The sequence below is a fragment of the Petaurus breviceps genome, unplaced genomic scaffold (assembly GCF_028583685.1).
Source record: "Petaurus breviceps papuanus isolate PSGF00001 unplaced genomic scaffold, PetGlider_PUasm1.0 213, whole genome shotgun sequence".
Classification (NCBI taxonomy): Eukaryota; Metazoa; Chordata; class Mammalia; order Diprotodontia; family Petauridae; genus Petaurus; species Petaurus breviceps.
This window is the reverse complement of record NW_027185860.1, coordinates 3,118,934-3,146,544: the sequence shown is the minus strand read 5'-3', so window position 1 is coordinate 3,146,544 and position 27,611 is coordinate 3,118,934. Positions and strand designations below refer to the sequence as shown.

General features: G+C 35.4%; 1 pseudogene; it reads left to right on the top strand.

Moving 5' to 3' along the window:
• Window positions 1-27,611, top strand: part of LOC138165553 (large ribosomal subunit protein eL18-like) — a 45,864-nt pseudogene that overhangs the window by 17,355 nt on the left and 898 nt on the right.

Genomic DNA, 27,611 nt, shown 5'->3' with positions numbered 1-27,611 from the left:
CTTCTTCTTCTTCTTCTTCTTCTTCTTCTTCTTCTTCTTCTTCTTCTCCTTCTCCTCCTTCTCCTTCTCCTTCTCCTCCTCCTCTTCCTCTTCCTCCTCCTCATACAATATGCTGATGTCAGCTCATTTTAGGCTTATGGAAAATTCCATTTGTGAGCATATTAAGAAAGCTGTTTGATAAACAAATTTCTACTATGCATGTCAAATTCTATGTAACTTTATAAGTTCTCCTAAGGGGGTTCACAGTTATTTAATGTATTTAAGCTGTTTTCTCTGAAGAAAATGCTTTTGTTGCTTTGAGTGCCAGTGTTAATATCTCTTGTTTTTAGTCCCCAAGGACAAGACTTTATTTGAACTGAAAAATTAATGATGTTATCTGTGCAGTTATTAAAAGGTAATTTTTTGTTATGTAACTTTAGTGCTATGTCAAATATTGAATTATTTTGTTGCCTAAAATAGTTTTATTTTAATATATTTTCCTACAGACATGTAAGTGTGTGAGAGGGACAGGAACATACACAGGGTTTTTCTGCCTTCTCTTAACCAGCTTTGAAGGACTCCTAAATTTGGTGGATCATGAAACAATCCCTTTAGTGGTTGCTAATCAGTAAGAATCAGTGGACTTTTGAAAGGGACCCGTCCTTAGCTGTTTTCTTCCCAGCTGATGATGGTGTCAGTTCTCTTACAGTGAGAGGCAGAGGGAGGTTTCCATGCCCAAGCCACATTTTGACATCTTTCACATTGTAGCTAAAACATCCCCTCTCTGGGTGAGTCCAAGTTTAAGTCTTAGGGGCCCTTGACTTCCCTTTCTGCCTCTCTTTCCTTGCCAGAGTATAGGTGATTGAACAATGACTTCAAGATTAATGTTTTCATTTGCAGACTACTTTAGGAGACCAAGAGGTTGGGCATCCTGTTTCCTTGGTCAGAAATTACTAGCAGGAGGGGAGGGTGGCCACCAACAAAAAAGCAAGCTCAATCCCAACCTGGGCTTACCAGAAAACTTGGATCTAGAGATGGTATTTTTAACCAATTTTGTGTCATGAACCCTTTTGGTAGTCTAGTCAAGCCTTCCCAAAATAAATAAAATAAAATGCATTGGAAACCAATTACATTAAAATACAGTCATCAATTAAAAAAAATGTTCTTGGACTCCCGGTTAAGAAACCCTGGCGTAGAAGAATTTATTTGGATAGTGCAGAGTAGAATGTGGAGCCAAAAAAACCCCCCCAAAATAACAACAAAAACAAACTATTACTCTGTCCTGCAAACTGCTTCATGTTTTGAAGCATCATATTTTTCACCATCCCAGGAGAGTACAGTGTTAGCTATGTTATTAAATATATTTTTAAGATTTTCCATCAACACACATAGTAGGTCTTTTGTATGCTAAACTTTCTTTTTTTTCAGAGGAAATAAATAGCTGCCCCATACCAGATTCATAGGGCACATTGCCTACTTTTCTACTTTCTCTTCTCATGTATACCCTAGACATGTACCAAGACCTAAACTTCACATAATTTCACTGAGGGCCCTGGAATGAGAATAAAATAAGCCAAAGTTTTAAGAAAAGGATTCTGAACTTTCTTGGTGGTCAAATTTCAACAGGACATAAAAATAAGTATCCACAAATAAGACTCCAGAGCAGAGAGAAGAAACAATGTTTGTGTGTGTGTGTTATGCATATCTTTGTATATATAGACACATAGAAAGGTAGAGGGGGATAAAAGAGAGGAAGAGGGCAAGAAAGAGGAGAGATAGAAATACAGAGAAACAGAGCAAGATTAATGGGAAGGGGAGGGAGAAAGAAAGGGGAGAAGACCAGATAGAAGTTTTTCTAGTAGTCAAAATACCCATTAAAGTGAGGAAGAAGTAAGTTTTGTTGCTGATAAATAAGCATGACAACAACCAGCTCTCTAAAAAAATGTATGCCTGACACTCTTACATTTTATCTTCAATATTAACATTTTTTCTATCAGTTTCTCAAGTCCAGTGCCAGGAGTGGGGAACCTGCAGCCTCAAGGCCATGTAGTCTCTCTAGGTCCTTAAGTGTGGCCCTTTGACTGAATCTAAACTTCACAGAACAAATTCCCTTAATAAAAGGATTTGTTCTATAAAACTTGGACTCAGCCAAAAGGTTGCACTGAAGGACCTAGAAGACCACGTTAGCCTCAAGGGCACAGGATCCCCACCCCTTGTAGACAATCAACAAAACAATAAATCAAGTTCTGATTTGTAGCAGCAATCACCTCAAATAAGCTGGTTCAAGATGGTTCCTGCATGCTCCTGAAATGGCATAATCATTTTCATAGTGCAGTCATTTAATTCAAATTTATTCATTTGCAAAAATCCTACCTGATCTTGACTTTGATGTTAGTTCATTTGAACACTTGGAATCAATTCATTTATGCTCTGTCATTTTAGAAGGATGGGCTTATAGTTGCTTTTGCTTTGTTGAAATTCTAAGTTCAAGTACTACTGCAAATGTTATACTTTGAAATTATCCAAGATTAAAGGTGCAGAAATAATTTTTGAAGACAAAGAATGTTTAATTCATTTTGTTGACATGTTATAATATAAATCAAGTAGCATGGAGGAAGAGTAGCCTAATAATTTTGTATTTACCTGTAAGGTTGTTATATGACTCTGTGGATTTGTATATGTGCACGCACATGTGTGTGTTCAGAAGTCACTTTGTTATATCACTTCAAACAGTTAAAGTGAACTAATATCTTGTATTAATTTTTTTATCTCAAAATATAAAAAAGAAATGTTTTGTGATTTGTAATACTTAGAAAAGACAAGGATTTTACATTCTTTATAGAAGTTCTAAAAATATCAAACCATCAAATATGTACTTATATTGCTTAAATGTGTGGAATTACAAGACAGCTGGATAATACAAAGATTGTAGCATGGATTATATTAATTTGAAAAAAAAACAGATTTTAAATGTAGAAAGAACAATTACTTTTTTAAAAAAAGTTTTTACCCTGACAAAGCATCATAATATGCCAAAACATATTTTTGGAACATTTTAGATAAACTCTTCATTTTTACATTAAGAAATTAGAGATCTCTGATTTTAGTGAAAGGTCGGTTCCTCTAGCATAGAGGTTTGTACAGTATTAGTGTACTCAATAGACACAAAATGTTTGCTGAATAAATGATTGTTAAATGAAGACCATACAGCAATGCATCACTATCATAATGATAATATACACTGATGTTTAAGGTGTGCTTTAATTTAGTTTGCAAAACTATTTTCCAAAATTATTTCAAGTCCCATAGCAAGTCAGTACTACCTAGAGACAAACATGAATGAAATGTTTTAAATTTACCTTTATATACTTTTGGATTTTAGGTTACATGGATTTTCCTTAGAAACAGAGAACTGTATGTATTTGATACATTTTGACTTGTACTATATTACCCAACCAATTCTATTTAAAAATTGATTCATTTACAAATAATCATTCTTGTATTTGGATTTTGCAGGACATTTTCCATGACAATAGCAAACCTCTTTGGCCTTCAGATTTTATGACTTATTTTATATTATTCATTAAACACTTGTATCTAAGAGAGGATTTTCTGTGATCACATCAGAGATAAGTTGTGGAATACCTTGTAAACTTCATTTTGTTCTACTTACTTTTTTATTTAAAAAAATCAGCAGTTAGATTTTATATGCTCTTCAGCTTTTGGTCAGTTGCATAGTTGTGAAGATGTCATTTGTTATACTGTATCATTTCTACAAGACTCTCCGTTATTATCTCATTTTATAAAAACAAACAAAAAACCTCTATAGGTATGTACATGTAAATCATGCTCATTGACTTTTTATAGGAATGAGAAAGTACATGTGGTTATAGAGTTGCTATTGTCTTCCAGATTGTTATTAGTATATATTTTCCCAATAACTTTGTATACTTCTTTCTTTCATATATTTTGAAAAATTAAAAATATTTTTGAATATCTGTTCCAGTTGTGCTTTCCAATTGTATTTTCTTTAATCCCATTTCTACTTCTTCATATGGTACATTAAACACGGAGGTATTACAGTCCAAATGTTTTAGCTCCACTGACATCAGTCAAGAAAAAGGATCATTCTAAAAATCTTCTCAAAGTTATTTCATTTTTTCATCCATTTTTCCTCTGTAGCACTAAATGTGGATTAGAACACTCATTTTCAACTAAAATAAGTGGATGGCATATGCAGTGCTTTGGGGAACGGGGAAACAGCTATTGGCTTATTATTAAATAATATTAAATAAAATATTAAGTGACATCTAATTGTTATATTGGCTCAGAAGGCACACTAATAGGTTAATACCAGACAATACATGCCAGTCATGAAATTAATCACAAACTTTTAATGAGATGTGTTAAAAAAAAATCTGGCCACTAAGTGGAGAATATAAGGAAGCGTGGCATTAAATAGCTACACAAAACAATACCATTTCAAAGGGGACATCAGAAAGTCTATAAGAGTATACTATAATTTTTTTTTTAAAACATGAGCAATGTTAGATTAATAATCATGGGTCTCCATTTAGATAAAATGATATGTGAGAAAAACTGCTCCCTAATTTCTAAGTTCCTCCCATTTGTTCCTTTCTAAGTCCCAAGAACAGAGGTTAAAGTAGGCCTTTGATAGAACAGAGAACTTTAAAGCACTTCCAATAAAAAAATCAGAAGTGAGCAGGAAGTTTATAATACAAACACAGGAGTTATGAGAAACCTTAAAAGGTAAATGCTTCTGTACAACTTGAAGAAGATAAGCAATGATACAATTCTTACATAATGGAATGAGGGAATCTTACATAAATCTTACATAAGGGAAGAAAAGGCAGATGTCCTTTCAAAATCTTGCTTTCTTTAAGGGTCATATATTCAGTTAACAGGTCTTTGTTATACTTTATTGTTTTTTTTTTCTTTTTTGGAGGGGGGAGGGCAGGGCAATTGGGGTTAAGTGACTTGCCCAAGGTCACAAGGCTAGTAAGTGCTAAGTGTCTGAGGCCGAAATAGAACTCAGGTCCTCCTGACTCCAGGGCCCATGCTCTGTTCACTGAGCCACCTAGCCGCCCCTACTTTATTGGTTTTAAGAAAGAAAAAAAAAAAGCAGGGAAGTGAAGGAATCATCCCACAATGCAAAGTTAACTCTTTGACTGTATGGTTTCAAACCTCCTTTGTCCAGTGCAGATGAAAGTGAGATTCATGAAATATCCTCTGTCTTCCTCAAAGTTTATATACTCTTCTTCTGGTGCTTTGCTATGATTAAAAATAGTGAATTCCTTCCCCTTCTTTATTTCTCCCTAATGTATTTCATTTTCCTGCCTTTCTCTTTCCCTTTTTAAAACAATATACAACAAAACCATGTCTTGGATGCATCTATCTTTTGTATCTCCCTGTGTAATCTATAAATACAATGGGATTCTGAAGGAACACTGTAATGGGAATGTAAATTTAAAGATCTTCCCTGCCCCTAGGCTAAAGTGCACCTGGAGCCTGGGGTGGGAGGCTTGTTTTTCAGTAGATACTTCTTGATTGGCCAGTGAGTCAATAAGGTTGTTCATTCTCTGAGCCAGGAGAAGGCTATATAAGCCCTGATGTGTAGCTTTGTTTGGGGGCTCACTTTGAGAACTGTTCTGTGATTTGATATGGATTCTGGGAAGCTGTTGTCCACAGCCCCACCCGGCTTTGAAAAACCCAGATGTTGAAACCCAGATGTTGATTTGGTATGGATGTAATGGCTGGACAGTTTGGAAAGCTGTCTACTTGATCTATTTCTGTCTTGATAATTCTGCCTGTGTACTTTGAAGTTCGGGGTGCTGACCTCTTTCCCCTGAACTAGGTAAATGATACATATTTGACTGATTAAAGTAAGCTTGTTAACCCATTTTGAATTGCTTTCCTTTATCAAAGCAGATCCAAGAACCTGTGTTGGCAGACACCCTGGGGACGCTGGGGTGCTTGCTGCCACAAACACTTTGTAAAAAAATTATCTTTCATGAGAATATAAACACTTTAACATTGTTTGACTTCCTAGTTCTGCAGATATATTTACCTTTCTAGGTTATCTTAGTTCTATTTTGCATATGAACTTTCCTAATCAGTTCTGCTTCTTTTCTTAGCAATTATTGAAAGTCTTTGATTCTATTAATGGTCCATTTTTTCTCCTTTAGAATTATATTCAGTTTTTCAGGGAAAATTAGTCCTAGCTGCAGGCCTTTATTCTTTTCCTTTTTGGAATATTTCATTCAAATATTTTCTCTACCCCATTGCATTTCAACATTGTCTTGTGTGATTCTGATCGTGGTTCCTTAATACTTGTACTGCTTTTTTTCTGGCTGCCTACAATATTTTTCTTTCTTTATCTGTCCTTTGGTTTTGACATTCCTTGATTTTTCAGTGTGGGAAAGTTGCTTATGCTTACTACTTTCTTCTTGTGTGTTTATTTCTTGGGCTTCTCTTAATCTATAGCATTTCTTAATTGTGCTTGAAGTTAAAAAAAATTTTTTTTGCTTACTCTTACTTGAAGTCTCATTTTATGAATTGAGATCCTACAAGAAGTAGGTAGATAGATTTTAGGGAGCCTGTGAACTTGGGTTTTTTTAATACAGTTTTATAACAATATTTCAATAAAATTGGTTTCCTATGTAATCATTTGCATTTAATAATAAAACAAAACAAAACAACAACATTAGTCTTGAGGAGGTGCCTACAGCTTTGACCAGACTGTAAAAGGACATCATGTCACAAAAAGAGAACAACCCTGGGTTAGAGTTTTGCTCCATTTTGTCTTGGATTAACGATAAGTCCTTTCTTGGTCTTGTTACCTATATTGTCTGGATTCCATTACCACTAAAATTCTGGATTGATTAGATAGGATAAGACCCTGTCTTCTCTCAGAGTTCCCTAGCTTTTGCAGGTGTATCCTGGTGTCCTAATATTTATTTTGTCCTTGTCACTTCTTTGCCTTCTTTTCTTTGTGTAATCACTAACTAGGAATTCTTTTCCTAGCTGTGACCCTAATCATAGGGTCTATGACAATATAATGACTATTAATAAAATTTCAAATGATTTTCTATAAAAATGCCTCGGTGTTATACTAGTATACCTGTTTTCATATAGTTTCTCCAACTTTTTTGGTTATTTTGGCCTTTTGTAGATAATGAAGTAAAACCTCAGAATATTTTAAATTTGAATTTCCCCATTATTATTGATTTTGAGCTTTTTTGTCACTATGGATACCTTTTATGTAATATTTTGAAAATTGCTTTCATATATCCTTTCCCCACTTATCTATTCAGTATATGTGTATAAGCATTACTTAAAATCTAATTTTAGAAACACAGTAGTAGCTAAGAGACTTCTTTGGAGAAATAGGTTAATGAGTCTTGACATATTCTTATACTCATAGATTACTTACCTGTTATGTATGTGCACTAGACCAAAAGGGTACAAATTTATATTGGTCAGTACTTTTTGAGAGAAGGGACAGTGTAGTTTTTCACTCCTACTTAATGGTCCAATATTTTAACCAACTTTATATTTTAAGAAATTGACTTCCTAAAAATACTTTGCTATTACCGTTAGATTTCCCAAGTTTACTAAGACATCACCTATAGACATTGCATAGAATTATCTCAAGTCTTGTCATTCCATATTAATATTATTAAAAATAAGTTATGATCAAACATAATCACGACATTAAAATAATCCCACTATGGACTTGTCACCTGAGATGCAGGTTTGATGATAAATAGTACTCTGAAAGAATTCTCAAGCCCCAATGATATTAACTCCCTATTCCACTTAAAGCATTTTTCTTATGGAACTAAACAATTTTTGTGATGTCTTTTTGTCTAATATAATATTTTTTACGGAATCCATTAATGGTGCTCAGCAGGGTCTGCCTGTATGGTAAATATAATACCTCCTAATCATATAAGGAAAAATCATCCTTTAACTTTCAATAACTGAGTGGGACAGACCTATATGCTTGATATTTTTCTTAACTTCAGTGGTTTCCTATGACCTACAAGATCAAATATAAAATCCTTCATTGGAGGTTCAAAACCCTTCATAACCTTTTCTTCTCCTACCTTCCCAGACTTTTTATCTCTTACCAGGTATTCTGAGATCAGTAATGCTGACCTTCTTAGTCTGCCTCACATGAAATGCTCCATCCCCCAACTCTAGGTATTTTCACTGGCTGTCCCTCATGCCCAGACCCAGAATTCTTTCCCTCCTCATCGCCATCGCCTGGTTTCCTTGGCTTTCTTCAAATTCAAGCTAAAATTCCACTTCTTTAAGAAGCCTTTCCTGATTCCTCCCCTGATGCTTGTGCCTTCCCTCTATTTATTATCTCCAATTTAACCTGTATATAATTTTTATATGTAGTTGTTTACGTATTTCCCCCTGCCTCACCTTAGACTATGAGCTACCTGAGAGCCGAGAGTCTTCCCCACCCCTTTCTTTGAATCACCAGTACTTAGCATAGTTCCTGGCACATAGTAGTCATTTAATAACTGTTTGTTGCATGACTGACAAATATAAATCAATAAATTTCTATTAAACAAAAAAAGAGAAAATAATCAGTGAAGTGTCTGATTTTTACTTTCTTTCCTTCTGACTTTCTTCCTATTGATTGTGTTTCTTTAGACACAGTTTCTCTGATACTAATATAAACTCCAACCTTGATGACCATGGGGCACAATGAAGTTACATTTAATTTCAAAGGTACTTTGAAATAATTCAGTTTCAATGAATAGACCCACCAAAATAGTGCTTTGATAATGTCATTAGTGGTTCCAGAATGATTTCTGTCTTCCTAGCAGAATCAGAATCTGATAAGGGAAGCACAACTTTGAGACTGGTAATTGTGCCTCAGGGATTTAGAAAGCTATTAAGGAGTAATTTTTATTCTCTTCCACAATTATGCATGGGGTATTGAGTACTGAAAGAGCTTTGGACCAGGAATTAAAAGACCTGGGACTGAATTCCGATTCTTCTAACTAGCAGTGTGACCTTGGACAAGTTTTTGAATCCCTCTGTGCATTTTTCCTCACCTCTAAAATTAGGGAATTGAATCAGATGATCTTGAAAGTCCCTTTTATTTCTAGCAATTTATTAATCTATTCCAAGCCTGTAATCATCAACACCTTCTTTCAATTAAATAAGTGAAATTCTTTATGGCTACTCCTCAGATCTAAAGCATAGTATCTCAAGATAATCTTATCATTCAGTTGAAAACCCTGAAGCAGAAATAATAGGCCAGTACCTTAAGTTATTAGGTAAAGATGAAGTGCTATATACCACAGACTACAAAAAGTAGCCATGGCCACAAAAAGAGGTTCATTTTCCTATGCACTGAAGTAGAAGTTATTGCTTAATTGCTCAACATCCATCATTCCATTAGAAGCCCCTTGGAAACAACCTCTCCCCTCTCCAAAACCGTTCTACGGGTTTATGTGTTTCTGTTATACACATATATTGCATATACAAATATGTATATTATATGCACAAATATGTATATAATATACATATATTTTATGTAAATGGATATATTATATACAGCATCCACAATACTGTATATATATTATATAAATGAATATATATTATATACAGTATACACATTCTCTATATACATATGTATATACTATACACATCTATATAGATGAACATCATATCTTTATAACATTTCTTTATCAATTATATCACCAAATAGGATCATTAAGACACTCTACTATAGAGTTTAACTTGCTAGCATGGTTCTCTTATCTTTAGTAACTATAGGCATAGTCCCTAATGGTGCTGGAGTTCCAAAAGATTTCTATATACACACCACAGAATAAAACTCAGTTGTTAAAGAAATAATTTCTGAATTAGTCACCATACTTTAGATATCCCCAAATATTTAAAGGATTAGATTTCTTCTACTTGGACCCAGAGGATAGAGCAAGGAATAAATGGCAGAAACTGTAGAGAGGCAAAGCTAAGGGAAAAATCCTCTTAAAAATTAAGCAAGTACCAAAGTGGACTGGATTGACTTATGAAGCAGTGAATTCCTGATTACTGGACACAGTCAAAGAGAGGCTTGAAAAATCGCTTTGAGATACTGTTTTAGAGTACATTCATATTCATTGATAAGTTGGACTCTAACCTCCAAGAATCCTTTTGACTTTGAGATTCTATGATTCATTAAAGAAGAGGACTGGAGAAAACCCAAATATGAAAGCAAAGTGACACAAAAGCTAATAAAAGAATCATCTGTTGTCCAGTATTTGATATGGCACTAAAGTAATATGAAAACAAAAAACCATTTTATAATAAGCCACTTAGGTAATATCATTGATTTTTCAGCTCAAAGAAATTATGATCCTTAAGAACTAGGAACAATAGATATAAATACTGATTTACAGAGCATCAAAACTACTTCCTTCAGAGATGACAGCTTAGGCAGATGAAACAATTCAGTCTTTGTCAAAAGACCTTTTGGCCCCGTAAGAAGTTGGATGAAATTTGACATACGTGGCAAGGATTTGTAAAGTAGCTCCCTTGAGATCTATTCAACTGGAGTTTTTGACTGATTGTAGTTGTTCTAAGGCATTCTTTTCTGTAAACCTTTAAATCTTTTTCTTTTTCTTTTCTCTCTTTTTTATGTTAAAAAAGAGAAGAGAAAAAGAACATGACCTAGAAGAAAATGTGCTTGGTGAGTTAATGCTGCTTATAATAGCAGTGTCTATGCTTTCCACCAACAAACAGAGGGAAGGTTTATTAAAGAATTGAAGAAAGAGTTATAATTTGGGATGAATTCTATTAAAGATACGTGTGCTTCTGATGTACATGAAAATATTAGTGAAGGATTTGTTTAATTCTTAAAAATATGAATGTTGATTTTATTGTTCATTTAAGTTAAACTGAAATGGATGGTAAAAATGCAGTGATTTGCTATTTATACCTTTATAGTTAATTTTCCTTTAATCATGGCTCAGTTAGGTAGCACAGTAGACAGAATGCTGGGCCTAGAGTCAGAAAGACTCATCTTCCTGAGTTCAAATCTGGCCTCAGGTATTTACTAGCTATGTGTATTTGAGCAAGTTACAACCTCTTTTGCTTCAGTTTTCTCATTTGTAAAATTATCTTGAGAAGAAATTACAAACCACTCTAGTGTCTTTACCAGAAAATTACTAAATGAATTCACAAAGAGTTAGAAAGAACTGAAAAATGGCTGAACAACTACTTAAATATCTACCTCAAACAATAATACCCTCTTTGGCTCTGGGGCATGCTTTCAAGGGGACAGGTGTCTACTAATACAGAAAAACTCCTAACAAAGTTATATGAAATGAGAATGGTTGTATTTGTAAGTAGTGATGCCCCTATCACTAGAGGTCTTTAAGCAGAATTACTTGTCAGGAACTTTATTGAGAGGATTTGTATTTGGGTTAGGAGGGTTTATTAGGTATTTTCTAATGTCTCTCACAACTCTATAATCATATAGTGTTGTGATTTTTCACCTGTGTTAATACCAAGACTGAATAAAATGAATATCAGCTCTCTTTCATTTTTGAAAGTTACTTATAGGGGTGGCTAGGTGACACAGTGAATAGAACACTGGCCCTGGAGTCAGGAGGACCTGAGTTCAAATCTGGCCTCAGATACTTAACACAAAAACTAGCCATGTGACCTTGCCTTATAAAGTTTTATTGGTGTGATTTTTTTATATTGCATTTTCAGATTAGACATGCTCTGTGAGAGCCCTTTTGTGAAAAAGCAAAACAATTAGGGAAAAATGACAGTACATTGACCTCATCAGAAAGTGCATTCCACATTTGCAGCAATCATGTCATTCTTTTTATTTTTAGAGGTTTTTATTTTTTTTAATAACAGAAACTTGAGGATTCTGGGAAGATGGTAAAGTAGGCCAGAAAATTTGAAGCTCTCCAGATTTCCACCACAAATGAAATAAAACTGTGCATCAGGGTGAGCACAGAGTAGTAGAAATAAATAAGAGTTGAGACATAACAGTGGTCCCACTGAAAAGATCTGAAGAAAATCCCAGGATGAGGTTTGGTCCCAGTGAGGAGTAAAAACCTCCAGGCTAGGTACACTTAAACATTAAGTGGCAAGTCCTGGGGTTAGCTGGGTTGGGAGACCCCCCAGTCACAGGAAATTTTTTAAGGGGAGTTGGGCATCTGAGCTTGGGAAGATATAGGTTTCCTCTGCTGATGAGGAATGCCAGCCCTGCCTATGCTGCAGAGATACAGCCCAGGGTGAGAAGGAACCAGCAAACACCTGATGAACACAGAAACAATGGGGCAGGGATGCACTGGTTGTGGGCACTTACAGGAGGCTTGAGGTCTTGATTTCAGTTCCAGATCAGAGGGGAGAACTGAAGAAAGATCTGAGGCCAGGGCATCATCCTCCATACCCTAGGAGTAAAGGTGATTACAAAAGCTAATCTGTTACTAAATAATAATAAAATAAAGAATAGATAAAGGAGAAAGAATCCAATCATAGAGAGCTACTATGGGAATAGAGAAGACCAGGCTGCATCTTCAGAGGATACTGAAGCAAAGAAACCCTCTTTTACCCCAAAGAGTAATGTCAAATAGTCACCTGCCCAAAAAGAATTCACAGAACTTTAAAAAGGCTTTAAAAATCAAATGAGAGAGATTGAGGAATAGCTAAAAAAATCCAAGAAAAAAAGAAGATTATGAAACAAAAGACAATGAATTAGAAAAGGAGATCCAGAATCTTAAGGAAGAAATGACTCCTTGAAAATCAGACCTGGTCAAGAAGAAGTTCGTGAAGTTATAAGAGATGAAGAAATAATTAACCAAAATATAAAGAATGAAAAAATAGGAGAGAATGTGAAAAATCTCATAAGAAAAACAACTGATCTAAAGAATAAATCAAGAAGGCAAAGTATAAGAATAATCAGACTACCTGAAAGTTATGATAAAAAAGGAATATTGATACAATAATACATGAAAGAATTCAACAAAATTGTCCTGAATCACTAGAACATCAGGGGAAAGTAGAAAGAGAAAAAAAAAAAAAACTACCAATCACTACCTGAAAGAGACCCTATGAGGAAAACTCACAAGAATATCATAGTCAAATGCTGAAACCCCCACCTCAAGGAGAAAATAGTATGAGAAACAAGAAAATAAAATTTAAATATGGCGGTATCACAGTTAGAATCACACATGACCTAGCAGTGGTGACACTAAAGGACCACAGGTCTTCGTACACTATGTATTGAGGAACAAAAAAACTAGTGTTCCAGGTGAAAATGTCATGTCAAGCCAAGCTAAACATAATCCCGTGTGAAAGGAAAGAGGACATTTCTTTAAATGTTAGACTTTCAGGATTTCGTCAAAAAACAAAACAAAAAAACCCTGAATTTAATAGAAGATTTGACATACAAGAACCAAGAGAAGCATAAGGTACATGCCAAAAACTAATTACAAGAGACTCAGTAAGGACAAATTTTTAATCTTTTATGTATATAAAAGGTTAAAATATGTCCAAGATTGTTGTTAGTAATTGGGTAGTTCAAAAAAAGACTGGGGTATACTTGAGTAAGATATAACTTTTTTTTTTTAAGCAATCAGGGCTAAGTAACTTGCTCAAGGTTACACGGCCAGTTATTTCTGGGTGTGGTGCTGAGTGTCCAAGCCCGGGATTCGATCTCCAGGTCGTCCCAACACTGGAGCCGGTACTCTTACTCGCTGAGCCACCTGGCCTCCCAAGATATAATTTTTAAAAAGTAAAACTGCTTAGGAATAGCTAAAACGAACAATTATTTCATACAAATGAGGAGCAAAAGGAAGAACCAACATAGAGGGATTAAATGGGGGAGTATGGCAGGAAGTTCTGCAAACCTGCTTATGTCAGGAATGGGTTCAAGAGATAAAAATACATTATCTATCTATCTATCTATCTATCTATCTATCTATCTATCTATCTATCATCTATCTATCTATATATCTATCTATCTATCTATCTATCTATCTATATCTATCTATCTATCTACCTATGAAATTCAGAAAGAAAGAAAATGCTAAGGGGATAGAGAGTGGGCACAGGATAAGAGAGGGTTCTTTAGAGGGGAGGATAAGGGAATAGATTAAAAGGTGGGGTTTAGAAGGATGTTTAGATTAAGGGAATGGGAGGATAACAGAGGGGTCATTGGAACAGATGTAGGTTAAATAAAAGGAGAGCAAGGTAGTGTGTAGAAGTAAAGCAGAGGAGTGAGAAGGGACAGGAAATAAGAAAATAAAGATCATGTCAGAGAAAAAACAGCAGGGGTGGTAATAATGAACTGGGACAAAGTTAAGGTTACAATAGATTTAATCTAAAGAGAAAAAAAGGGAAACTGTACTATGTGTTAACCAAATTTATCAATGTTGTTTCTGACTATTTAAAACAACTAGACAGTATAATATGGGCATATTTCTATGGTGTAGGAAATGATGAATTGGTGGACTTAGAAAAATATGTAAAGACTTGAACTTATGAAGTAAGTGGCTATCCACCCTCAGAGAAAAAGAGGATAAATAAGTATAGTAAGGTCTTACACAAGTGTATATGAATATATATATATATATATGTCTATATATAATTATTGATATCTAAGTATATGAATGCATAAATAAGTGCATGTATATACAGGTATATGTGTGTATATATTTTCATGTATTTATGTATTTATATGTATATTTCTGCTTGTATATGTGGGTATGTATGTGTATCTGCTCTTAATTGTAAACTTATTGGCAGGGGTGCACGGAGGAAAGGGGAAAGGAACAAAGTTAAAAATACACAGTAGAGAACAAAAGAAAAATTACAAAGAAGCAAAGAAAAAAAGTGGATAGCTCTCAACATAGCACCTAGTATTTATTATGTAGTCTTTCTTGACATGGAAATTTATTGCTGTATATTTTGAATCCTCTCTTGTGTTCTGCACATGCCAATACTTTTTTCTTTTATTTTTCTTATTTAAGTTTATTTCTTTTTTCTTTTCTTATTTTGTATTTAAGTTTAAAATTAAAAAATTGTAAATAAAAAGAAATCTATTTTATTTTTCTCCCAACACCCATCCCATAAAAAAAAATAATTATTTGTAACAAATATACATGGCCAAACAAAACATATTCCATCATTGATTGTAGATAAATATGTGTATGTATATTTATAGCTCTCTATATGGAAGTATATACATTTGCATGTGTATATGTAATTGTGAATATACATACACACTAGTGTGTGTGTGAAAATTCTCCTCCCTAAATTCATTATCTCTTTGTCAGAAGTTGGATAGCTTCTTTAAACACTAGTTCTCTGGATTCATGACTAGTCATTTCATTGCCTGCTTACATATTTCATACTTCATACATACTTCTTACAATTCTCAAAGTTATTTGTTTTTACAGTGTTGTTATCGTATAAATTGTTCTCCTGATTCTACTATTTTATTTTTTACCTCTTTGTAATATATTAAAATCGACCATTTTCTAAAATAATAATGCTATTGTTTAAATTGCTTTTCTGGTTCTGCTATTTCACTATGTATCAGTGCATATAAGTCTATGTCTTTTTGAAATCCTCTATGTCTTCATTTCTTACAGTACCATGGTATTCCTATCACTTTCATATTACAACAATTTGTTCAGCCATTCCTCAATGATGGCCATCCTTTTGGTTTGTTTGTTTTTGTCTCCACAACAAGAGCTGCTATAAATGTTTTAAATATAGGCCCTTTTCAAATTTCTTTGTTTCTTTTTGGGTATAGACTTAGTTATGGTATAGCAGGGCATATCATTTCTAGGGAATGACTTGTTTAATAATTTTTTAAGAATGATTCCAAATTACTTAACAGAATGGTTATAGACTATTGGTGGGCCATGAACATAAATCTGCCTGTTTATTCACAAACCCACCAACATTTATAATTTTCCTTTTCTTGTCATCTTTGTCAATTTGATTATTGTAAGGTAGAATCCCATTTCTCTAATTAGTAATGATAAGAAATTTTTTTTCCAGATAGCTATAGATAGTCTTGATTTTTTTTTCTCTAGAGAACTGCCTGTTCATATCCTTTGACTATCAACTGGGAAATGGCTTTTATTCTTATAAATTAGAAGCAGTTTCTTATATATCTTGGGAAAAGACCATTTTTCAAGGAAAACTTGTTGCAAAGATATTTTCCTAGGTAATTGCTTTCATTTTAATCTCAGCTTTAATGGATTTGTTTGTGTAACCCCTTTTTTAACTTTATACGATCAAAAATATCCATCTAATCTTCTGGGATGCTTGGTCATGAACTTTTCTTTTATCCATAAATCTAATAGGTACTTTTTCCATGTTTCTCTAATTTGTTTATGATGTGACCTTTTAAAATTTATTGATGAATTTATAAGCAATCTCTGTCTTAGAAAGGGATATCTGTTCCATTAATATTTCATATTTATTCTATAAAAAGTAATATGCCTTATTGTGATTGTACATACAGATGTTGTCAAGAAATTGTGACAATACAGGACTGGGAGATAATAAGGAATATTATTGTTACTTTCTGCAGTATGGAGGAAAATACTCCATTTGGATGTTTTTCTATTGAACTTTTACCAATTTTTTTAACTAGATGAAGATATAGATGAGTGGCTGCTGCATGAATAGTAGTGGATGCAAATACTGTCATTATTTGGGGGTGGACAGTGATGTGAATAGCTTGTTTGGTAAGAATCAAAGGAAAGCATGTTGTAGGAGAGAAATATAGAGACTAGGAGATGTAGAGGGACTGTCATTCCTATCACTCTAATTTTTGGTGACTGTGCTTTTGTAATTTTGTGGCAAGGTTCTCGAGCCCACACATACAGGGCACATCACTAGGGGTAACAAGATATGCTGATACTATGATATAAAAGTTATGTCTTGATAGTTGAGGTTACTTCTATTTCCTAATCATTAAATGATGTAGTGTCAATTTTGGTAGGGGGCATATATATATGTATATGACTTCTAATTGGTTATATAGTAGTGTCCCCAAACCTTTGCTAACTACTAAGTGTTCACACCAGTTTTATGTATTTTAATTTCTAGTGACCACCAGGATCTCTTTGACCTCTTCATGTTTATCTATACATATGGTACAGAATAGAGCCAACACTTAGACATATCTAAAACACAGAATGAATCACTTTGGGAGATTATGGGTTACCTCTCCAGAGAGATCATCAAACAGATAATAGGTGACCACTTGTTAATTATGTTATCATGAAAATTCCTCTGTCTATAGAGTGGACTAGATGGACACTGATAACCCAGTTCCCCAAATCTGTGATTCTGTTAATTCTCTTGTCTCAGATTTTTTTTCTCCAACAATTCCTCATGAACTCAAGTTCATTTGTAGATTTCTTACTGCATCTTTCACATTCTGTTTAGTAATTTTTACTATTGGTTATTAACTAATTAATTGGCTAATCTTTCCCCCTTGCACAATGCATCAGAGATTTACGTCACTGACTCCTTTTTTCAGTGTCCAGTGTTTTGATTGGGCAACCAGCTTGGGTCAACTGCTTAGTAAAGCAGTCATGCTTAATTCTCTATCATATCAAGAATACTAAAGCTTAGAGTAAACTGAGACTGGTGAGGGAAGATAAGAAAAACAGAAATAATTCTTTTGAAAAAAGTTTGATTGAGGGGAAAAAAGAGTCTCAAAATAGGGAAAGAGTCTTTCCTTGAGGTGGATGGGCTAAACATAACTGAAAACAGAGAAAAGGCAGGGCTGCTTTGTTGTTATTTTGTTCATCTCCTCTGCAGAGCAGAATGACCTTTACATTGAAAAGGACAGAATGAAAATAACTAACATGAACTTGATGTGCAAGAGCACTAAGAGGTACTAAGAGATGGTCTGGATGAATTCACATGGCTCAGATCAAGTACCTCCTCAGTCTTGGAAGAACGATCAGCTGTCACTAGGCCTCTGTCAGATTTATTTGAGAAATCATGGAAAATGGGCAAAATGACATGAGGTCATAATTTTCCAAAGAGGAAAGAAAAAAGAGTTTGCAAACTGTAGTCCCATGAAATTGATTTCAACTGGAGGGAAAATTCTGGAACAGATCTGCAAAGTAATGGGAAACATCTAGAAATGAGAACAGAGAATTTAAAAAGTTCAGATGGAATCATTTGCCACAGTAACCTAATTTAATAGAAGAGAAGAATGCTCTAGGTATAGTTTGCCTAGATTTTAGCAAAATGTTTGATAAAGTATCTGATATTGTCCTTTAGAGTATTTTTCATATGACTATAGATAGTCTTAATTTCTTCATCTGGAAACTACTTTTTGTATCCTTTGTCTGCTTTTCAATTGGGAAATGACTTGCATTCTTATAAATTTGACTCATTTCTCTATATATTTTAAGAGGCCATTATCAGAAACACTGGCTGTAAAAATTATTTGCCTGCTTTCCTTCTAATCTTGGTTGCATTGGCTTTTTTTGTGAAAGACTTTTAAATTTAATGCAATCAAAATGATGTATTTGAGCATTTCAGAATGTTCTCTTATGTCTTGTTTGGTCATAAATTCTTCCCATCTCTTCCCTTCTCCCATAAATCTGTCAGGTAAACTATCCTTTGCTCTTCTAATTTTCTTCTGGTATCGCCATTTTTGTCTAAATCATGTATTAGTTTTGATTGATATTATTTTGGTATATGGCGTGAGATGTTGGTCCATTCCTAGTTTCTTCTATAGTGTTTTTATCCCCAAAGCTGTAGTCTTTGGGTTTATCAACTAGTAGATTGCTGAAGTGAAGCCAAGATGGAAGAGTATGGCAGAGACTCACCTGATATCTCCCCCAAATCCCTCAAATACCTTTAAAAATGACTCTAAAAATTCTAGATTAGGGGTGGCTAGGTGGTGCAATGAATAGAGCACTGGCCCTGGAGTCAGGAGGACCTGAGTTCAAATGCGGCCTCAGACACTTAACACAAAAACTAGCCATGTGACCTTGGGCAAGTCACTTAACCCCAACTGCCCTCCAAAAAGCAAAAAAAGGAAAAAATCTAGAGCAATAGAACCCATGAAAAGACAGAATGAAACAAATTTCCAGCCCAGGATAAATTGGAAAGTTAGCAGGAAAGGTCTGTTGCACTGGGGTGAGAGATGAGTACAAAACAATACAAGCCATGCCAGCACAGACTGGGCCCCAACAAATCCTATGCAGGTCATGGGGCAATTGAATCACTGGCAGAAGTGGCAGCTTCCAGACCTCAAGGCTCACAGATGATAAAGACAACTTAAAAGGTCAGCAGGAAAGGTCAGTCTTACCTGGGTAAGAGAGGAATGCAACCCAGTGCAGGCTATGACAGCACAGGCTTGGCCATAGCAAACCAGGAGCAGCCCTTGGGAGTGAATGAATCAGTATTGGCAATAATTGCAACTGCTTCCTGAGTTTTCAGCCCATGGATGGTAAGGGGTTCAACAACGGTTCAGTAGGAGATTATAGGGTTCTTTTTGTTAGCATTGAGACAGGACTCTGTTGCTTTGCCCATACTCAGATCATGAGCTAAGTCCTGGGTGGAAGACCCAAGTTAAGGAGGAGTACTGGCATAGCACAATTTGTGACCACAGTGGAGGGGGGGCCCTCCTCACAGTTCCGGGCAGAAAAGAGTGCTTGTGGTCACGCACAGACAAAAGCACAGGCAACGAGAGTAGTTGCACACCTCTCCTTACATCATACCACCTTGGAAGAACTGAAAACTTCTAAGTCCCTAGAAGTATCTTTGAAAACAGCTGCTCAAGGTCCCTGAAGCTTGGGACAGTGTGTCTTCCACTCTGGAAGCAGAACTCTACTTTAACAAAGAGTTAAAAGTCAAGTAATAGGCTGGAAAATGAGCAAACAATGTAAAAACAAAGCTGTGTAGAAAATTACTATGGTGACAAGGAAGATTAAAATACACACTCAGGGTGGCTAGGTGGCACAGTGAGTAAAGAGCCGGCCCCAGAGTCAGGAGGATCTGAGTTTGGTTCTGGTCTCAGACACTTAACACCCACACAAACACACACACACGCACACACACACACAAACTAGCCGTGTAAACTTGGGCAAGTTACTTAACACCAATTGCCCTCCAAAAAGGCAAAAAAAATACACACTCAGAAGAAGACAGCCAAGTCGAAACCCCTACATCCAAAGCTCCCAAGAAAAGTATGAAATGGTTTTAGGCAGTAGAAACCAATTTTGAAAATCAAGTAACAGAGTTAGAGGAACTATTGGGAAAAGAATGAGAGTAATGCAAGAAAATCATGAAAAATGAATCAACAGGTGCTGAAGGAGACCCAGAAAATACTGAAGAAGATAACACCTTAAAATTAGATTAGGCTAAACAGTAAAAGAGGTTCAAAAAAGCAATAAGGAGAAGAATGCTTTTAAAACAGATTTCAGCAAATGGAAAAGGAGGTCCAATAGCTAATTGAAACAAATAATTCTTTAAAAATTAGAACAGAGCAAATGGAAGCTAATGACTTTATTAGAAATCAGGAAACAATAAATAAAACATGAAGACTGAAAAAATAAAAGACAATGTGAAATACCTCATTGGTAAAACAACTGAGCTAGAAAATAGATTCAGGAGAGATAATTACAAAACTACTGGACTACCTAAAAGTTATGATAAAAAAGAAGCTTAGACATCATATTTCAAGAAATTATCAAGGAAAACTGCCTTGATATTCTAGAACTAGAGGATAAAATAGAAATTGAAAGAACACACAGATCACCTACCGAAAGAGATCTCCAAATGAAAACTGCCAGAAATATTATAGTCAAATTCCAGATTTCCCAGGTCAAGGAGAAAATATTCCAAGCAACCAGAAAGTATTCAAGTATTAGGGAACCATGGTCAGGATAAAACAAGATTCAACACCTTCTACATTAAAGGATTTGAGGTCTTGGATTATGATATTCTGGAGGGCAAAGAAGATAGGATTCCTACCAAGAATGACCCACCCAGAAAAACTGAGTATGATTCTTCAGGGGAAAAAAAATGGACGTTCAGTGAAATAGAGCATTCCTAATGAAAAGACCAGTTCAGAATATAAAATTTGACTTTCAAAAACAAGACTCAAGAGAAACATGAAAAGGAAAAGGAAATCATAAGGGACTCAATATGGTTAAGCTGTTTACATTCCTACATGGGAACATGATATTTGCAACTCATAAGACCTTTCTCATTATTAGTGTAGTTAGAAGTATATATAGACAGAAGGCAGAGGTGTGATTTGAATATGAAGGGATGATATCTAAAAAAAATAAATCAAGGGGTGAAAAAATAATATACTGAGAGAAAGAGGAAGGGAAAGGAAGAGTGGGATAAGTTATCTCACTTAAAAGAGGAAGGAAAAAGCTTTTACAGTGAAGTAAAAGAGGGGAAGTTGAGAGGGAGCAAGTGAACCTTACTTTCCTCAGAATTGGTTCAAAGAGGGAATAACATACACACTCAATTGGGCATAAAAATATGTCTTACCCTATGGGAAAGTAGGAGGGAAAGGAGAGGAGAGAAGGGGGGTGATAGAAGGAAGATTGGCTTAGCGGTATGTCAGAAGCATAACACTTTTGTGAAATGAAATGGTAAAAGGAGAGAAAGAAAAGAATAAACAGGGAGGGGAAAATAGGATGAGGGGAAATACTGTTAGCAATAGTAAATTTGAAAAAAATTTTGAAGCAAGTTTCTCTGGTAAAGTCCTCATTTCTCACACATGCACAGACTTGAGTAAAATTTGTAAAAATGGGAGCAATTCCATAATTGATAATGGATCAAAAGATTTGATCAACTTTCTGATGAAGTGATCAAATACATCTATAGCCATATGAAAAAAAATTCAAACTCACTATTCATTGGAGAAATTAAAATTAAATAATTTTGAGGTACTACCTCATATCTATTAGACTGGCTAACATAACAGAAAAGGAAAATGAGAAATGTTGGAGGGGGTGTGGGAAAAATGAGACATTGTTAGTACTCTACTATTGGTAGAGTTTTGAAGTGATCCAATCATTTTATAGAGCAATTTGGAACTATGCCAAAAGGGCTATAAAACCACCTGTACATTTTCACTTAGCAATATCACCACCAGGTCTGTATCCCAAAAGAGATAAAAAGTAAAAAAGAAAAAGAATCTATATGTACAAAAATATTTATAGAAGCTCTTTTCTGGGTAAATCAAGGGGATGCCAATCAATTGGGAAATGGTTGAACAAGTTGTGATTTGTGATTATGATGGAATACTATTATATGAAATGATGAGCAAGATGCTCTCAAAAAAAACCTGGAAAGACTTGCATGAGTTGGTGCAAAGTGAAACGTGTGGTGAACAAAGTAAAAGCAATATTTGTAAAATGATCAGCTGCAAATGACTTAGCTATTCTCAGGTATACAGTAATTCAAGAAAACTCTGAAGGACTTAAGATGAAAAATGTTATCCATCCCCAGAGAAATAACTGGTGGTGTCTGAATACAGATTGAGGCTCATTTTTTTTACTTTATTTTTCTTTATTCTTTTAAATCTATGGTTCCTTTTATGGATATATTTTGCATGGCTACATATGTATTTCCTACATAAAACTGCTTGCCTTCTCAATGATGGGGGGTGAAGATGGTGAGGGAGAGAATTTAGAACTCAAAGTTGTAAAAAAATAATGTGAAAAATTGTTTTTACATGTAACTGGGGAAAAATAAAATATCAAATAAAAGCTTAAAAGGACAAAAAATTAATCAGAACAAAACAAAAACCCCAATAGATTACTGTAGCTATTTACTTCCACTTTAGTTTTACATCTGGTTGTCTAGACCACCTTCCTTTGCATTAAGTTTCCCACTAATTCCCTTGATATTCTTAACCCTTTTGTTCTCCCAGATGAACTTAGGTATCATTTTTTTCTAGCTCTATAAAATATTTTTGGTAGTTTGATTGGCACAGCACTGAATAAGTAAATAAATTCAGGTAGCATTGTCATTTTTATTTTATTAGTTCACTCTACCCATGAGCAATTGATATCTTCCCAATTGTTTAGATCTGACTTAATTTGTGTGAAAAGTGTTTTCTAATTGTGTTCATATGGTTGCTGGGTTTGTCTTGGCATATAGACTCTCAAGTATTTTATTGTCTACAATTAAAATAAAATGGAATTTCTCTCTCTCTCTCTCTTGCTGCTGGGTATAGTTTGTGCTAATATGTGTTTTTCTAAGTAAATATGCTACCTGCAGGGATCCTTACATATGGGTCAGTATAGGTCATAATTATTTGAGTTTGACACCACTGGATAACAAATAGATACAGAACCAAGTAGGTGGCTGGTCTCAGCAGTTGTTAATGGTTCGATGTCTACATGGCCATTCCTTTAAACATCTATTCTTAGCCCTCTGCTATTTAATATTTTTTTCTATGACTTGAACTCTCAAATTCTGTGATTCTGAGCATGTTCATCCACATACCTTTTTCAAGTTCTTTGTTGATTTTTATTCACAATAAACTTCATTTTATTTTATTTTGGCAAAACTCCTTAAAATCATGCTATTAATATTGCTTCTTTTTTTAAATGGAGTCTTTTTGGCAATTAAAATAAAGTGTTGTGATAGGAGAATCTTTGCAGTTCCTTTTCCATTCTCAGTCTGTTTGGTAAGTAAGCCAGCTTAATTTGTGTTGTAAATGTGAAACTTATTATCAGAGCCATGGCAAGCAAAGGAAGTTTAAGAGTATGGGAGCTGCATTTGTGGTTTTATTGAGAATTTGTTTTCACTGGGGAATTCTCAGTCTATTGGATTAAAATGGTAAAGAGACCTTTTATTGTAAAAGCTTTGACAGTTATCCCCTTAGTAAAGTTTGCTTTTGTGATAATTACATCTACTATTTACTGAATGAATCATTTTTCCATGCTGCTTTTAACCTTGGCTGTTTTTTTTAATTGATTATTAATTTTTGGCTACGGTGAGATATTTAGAGATATTGTACCCCTTTGCCCCATTTTTTCCCATAGTCCATGAACTTGCCTTAGGGTCACAAAGCTGCTATGTATCAGAAAAAGACCTCAAATCTGTCTTTATGCTTCAAGCACAGAACTCTGTTCACTATAGCATGTTACTATTATAACAAAAAATTAACTAAATTAAACAAATATTAATGAAATGCTTACAAGGTCCAGGGCATTGTGCCTTAAGAAGCATAAAGTCAGGCAGGGTTCAGAGGGATTTTTGTTGTTCAGTTATTTTTTAGTCATGCCTGACTATTTTATCCCATTGGGATTTTTCTGGGTAAAGATACTGGAAGAGTTTTGCCATTTTATAAATGAGAAAAATGAGGCAAACGTGGTTAAGTGGTTTTCCCAAGGTCAGAAAGCTTGTGAGTGTCTGAGGCCAGATTTGAACTCAAAATCAGTCTTCCTAACTCCAGGACTGGCACTATGTCACCTAGCTGCCCCTGGATACATGTCAGAGAGATAATGATGAAGTCAAATATCAGTCTACAGAGAGTTGAGAAAAGAGTAAGAAGAAAGGAAGTGAAGCATTTATTTCAGATGAACGTATGAAGGAGATTAGGCACACAAAGGAGGAGAGGTGCGGGATTACAGATAGTAGGGATGGATGGATGGGTTAAGTGACACTTTCATGAGGATGAAGGAAGCATAGACATGTTTGTGGGCAGTAGGGAAACAGTAGATAAGGAAAGATTGAAGATTAGTTAAAAAGTAATCTGATGGAAAAGATGGAATAGGATGGGATCACTTCTGCATATAGATGAGATTGCCTTGGCAAGGAAAAGGACTATCTCTTCATGTGGAACAAAGGTGAAGGAGAAGATAGTGACTGAAAGAATTTAGTTTATATAGGATAAGAGTGAGAGGAAAAGAAGAAGTTAGCTCTTGGTGAATGGCCTCAATTTTTTCAGTAAAATATAAGGCAAGGTTCTGAACTGAGGGACTCAAGAATGATGTTACTTTCTATAGTAACAGGGAAGTAGGACGTCTGACTTTCCAGGGAAGACTAGTAACTCTTCTGTGAGAGCTTGTTGAGCCCTTGTCAGGGCTGCTTTCCACCTTTGGTGTCCAATTGGTCACTCAACTCTCAACTTTGGCAGTAGCCACACCCTAGTAAACTGTTTTGGCAGATGGGCTAAATCAGGTTGATGGTAACCAATAGATCTCAAATCCATGGGTGAGTTGGGGAAGGGGTATGTGAAGACTTCCAAGCATGTGAAGACTTCCCCCAGGAGAATAAGCAGATTAGAATAATTTGTTCCATGAAGGTGAATGAAGCAGGCACTGTGGAGCTCTCAGAGACTAGACACTAAGATGCCACAGTCATCCATTACATCCTAAGACACTGAGAGTCACCTTGACTTTTGTCTTGCCAGTGGACTCCAAATGACTCTGGAAGACAGAATGAGGTAGGGGACTTTGCACAACTCTGCCTCACTTAAATCCAATTTATGGGTGAGGCAAAAGATGACATCCATACCATTTTTAAAAACATTTTTATCTAACTCAAAGTCTTATGGTAATGGGCAAGAAATGAAGCTGTAGGTACAGATACACAGGGAGCTGTGGTCACAAACCTGCACACAGGCATCCCAGGCCATAGGGCTGTCTTCTCAGTACACTGAAGCAGCAGTGAAATTTGGCAGCCCTTGAGTTTTTGATCAGCCTTTTTTAGAGGATCACACAGCCCACATCCTTGAACAAGGAAGGGACTAGAAAAAAATGCCCTAAAAATTGTCTGCTTCACCTGACCTAACACTGGCTTATTTACCATAGCCTGCAAGGATCTTACCCTTAATCTCTCTTCTAGAGAGTAAGCAGAATGAAATAAATGCACATCTCTCATAACTGTGAATGACATGAACTCACCCATAAAATGAAAGAGGATAGCAGAATGAATTAGAAAACAGAATCTAACAAAACATTACTTATAAGAAATATCTTTGAGCTTTCCTGTTTGGCCCAGTGTTCAGTAGGGTGCCAGCAGGGGAGTCAACATCCACCACAACAAGGACTAGAAAGTCCAACACAAGGAGTCCAAGAGCCATGACATCTACCTGCGACTGCTGGTGAAGCTCTACTTATTCCTGGCCCACATAACCAACTAGACTTTCAACAAGGTGGTCCTGAAAAGACTGTTCATGAGCCAGACCAACCGGCCCCCCTGTCCCTGTTGCGCATGATCAGGAAAATGAAGCTTCCCGGCCTGGAAAACAAGACTGTTATGGTCATTGGGATAGTGACAGATGACGTGAGCATCCAGGATGTCCCCAAGATGAAGGTGTGTGCCCTTCGTGTCACTGGCAATGCACGGAATCGCATCCTCAAGGCTGGTGGGAAGATCCTCACCTTTGACCAGCTGGCCATGAGCTCACCCAAGGGCCAGGGCACTGTCCTGCTGTCTGGTCCCCAGAAGGGCAGAGAGATGTACAGGCATTTTGGGAAGGCACTGGGCACTCCCCATAGCCATACCAAGCCATATGTCCTATCCAAGGGTTGAAAGTTTAAGCCATCCCAGCTGAGGCTACAAAAACTAACTCCCTTCCTCCTTGTTATAGTAAAGAGTTTTGGACAAAAACAACAACAAAAAAAGAAAATATATTTGAAACATAAAGATTCATATACAGTTATAATCAAGGGCTGTAATCAAATCTGTTTTGCTTTAGCTGAACAAAAAAAAATTGGAGTAGCAATGATGATCTCAGAGAAGGTAATGGCAAAAATAAATTTTATTAAAAGTTATAAAAGGGGAAACTACCTTTTGCTAAAAGGCACTGTAGATAATGAATGAATGTCAGTACTTTTCCTTTAAGTATTTAGGCATATTACTGAGTGCATATCTAAACAGATATCCAAACAGATGTGCACTCAGTAATATACCTAAATACTTAAAGGAAAAGTTAAGTGAGTTATAGGGGAAAAGAAATAAAAAGGATTGAATATCAGTCATTCATTCCTTGATATCACTTGTTCAGTGTGTTACCTCTTCCAGGTATAGTTGCATTTTTACACCTGCTTAATATATATCCTCTATTAAAGAAGCCAAATGGGGTGGCTAGTTGGCACAGTAAATAGAGAACCGGCCCTGGAGTCAGGAGGACCTGAGTTCAAATCCGGCCTCAGACACTTAACACTTACTAGCCGTGTGACCTTGGGTAAGTCACTTAACTCCAATTGCCCTGCCTTCTCCCCAAAAAAAGAAAAGCCAAAAAAAAAACATTAGGAGAGATGTCTTTGGGGTAAGAAACCTTTTCAGTGCCACTGAAATATTAACACTCACAAATATCATCTTATTTGACTTATTTGACATCTCATTTAATCCATTCATCTGTCTTCAGTTAGCACCACACTCAAATCACTCAGAGAAGTAAGGAATCATCCTTTTTTATTCTTTTAGAACTAGAAGGGAACATAGAGATCACCTAGTCCAGGGGTCAGCAAACTACAATGCATGGGCAAATTTGGTCTGTTTCTTGTTTCATTGTTTTTGTTTTGTTTTTGCTTTTAGTTTTTTGTTTGGGTTTTTGTTTGTGTGTTTGTCTTTGTCCCTTAGGCCAC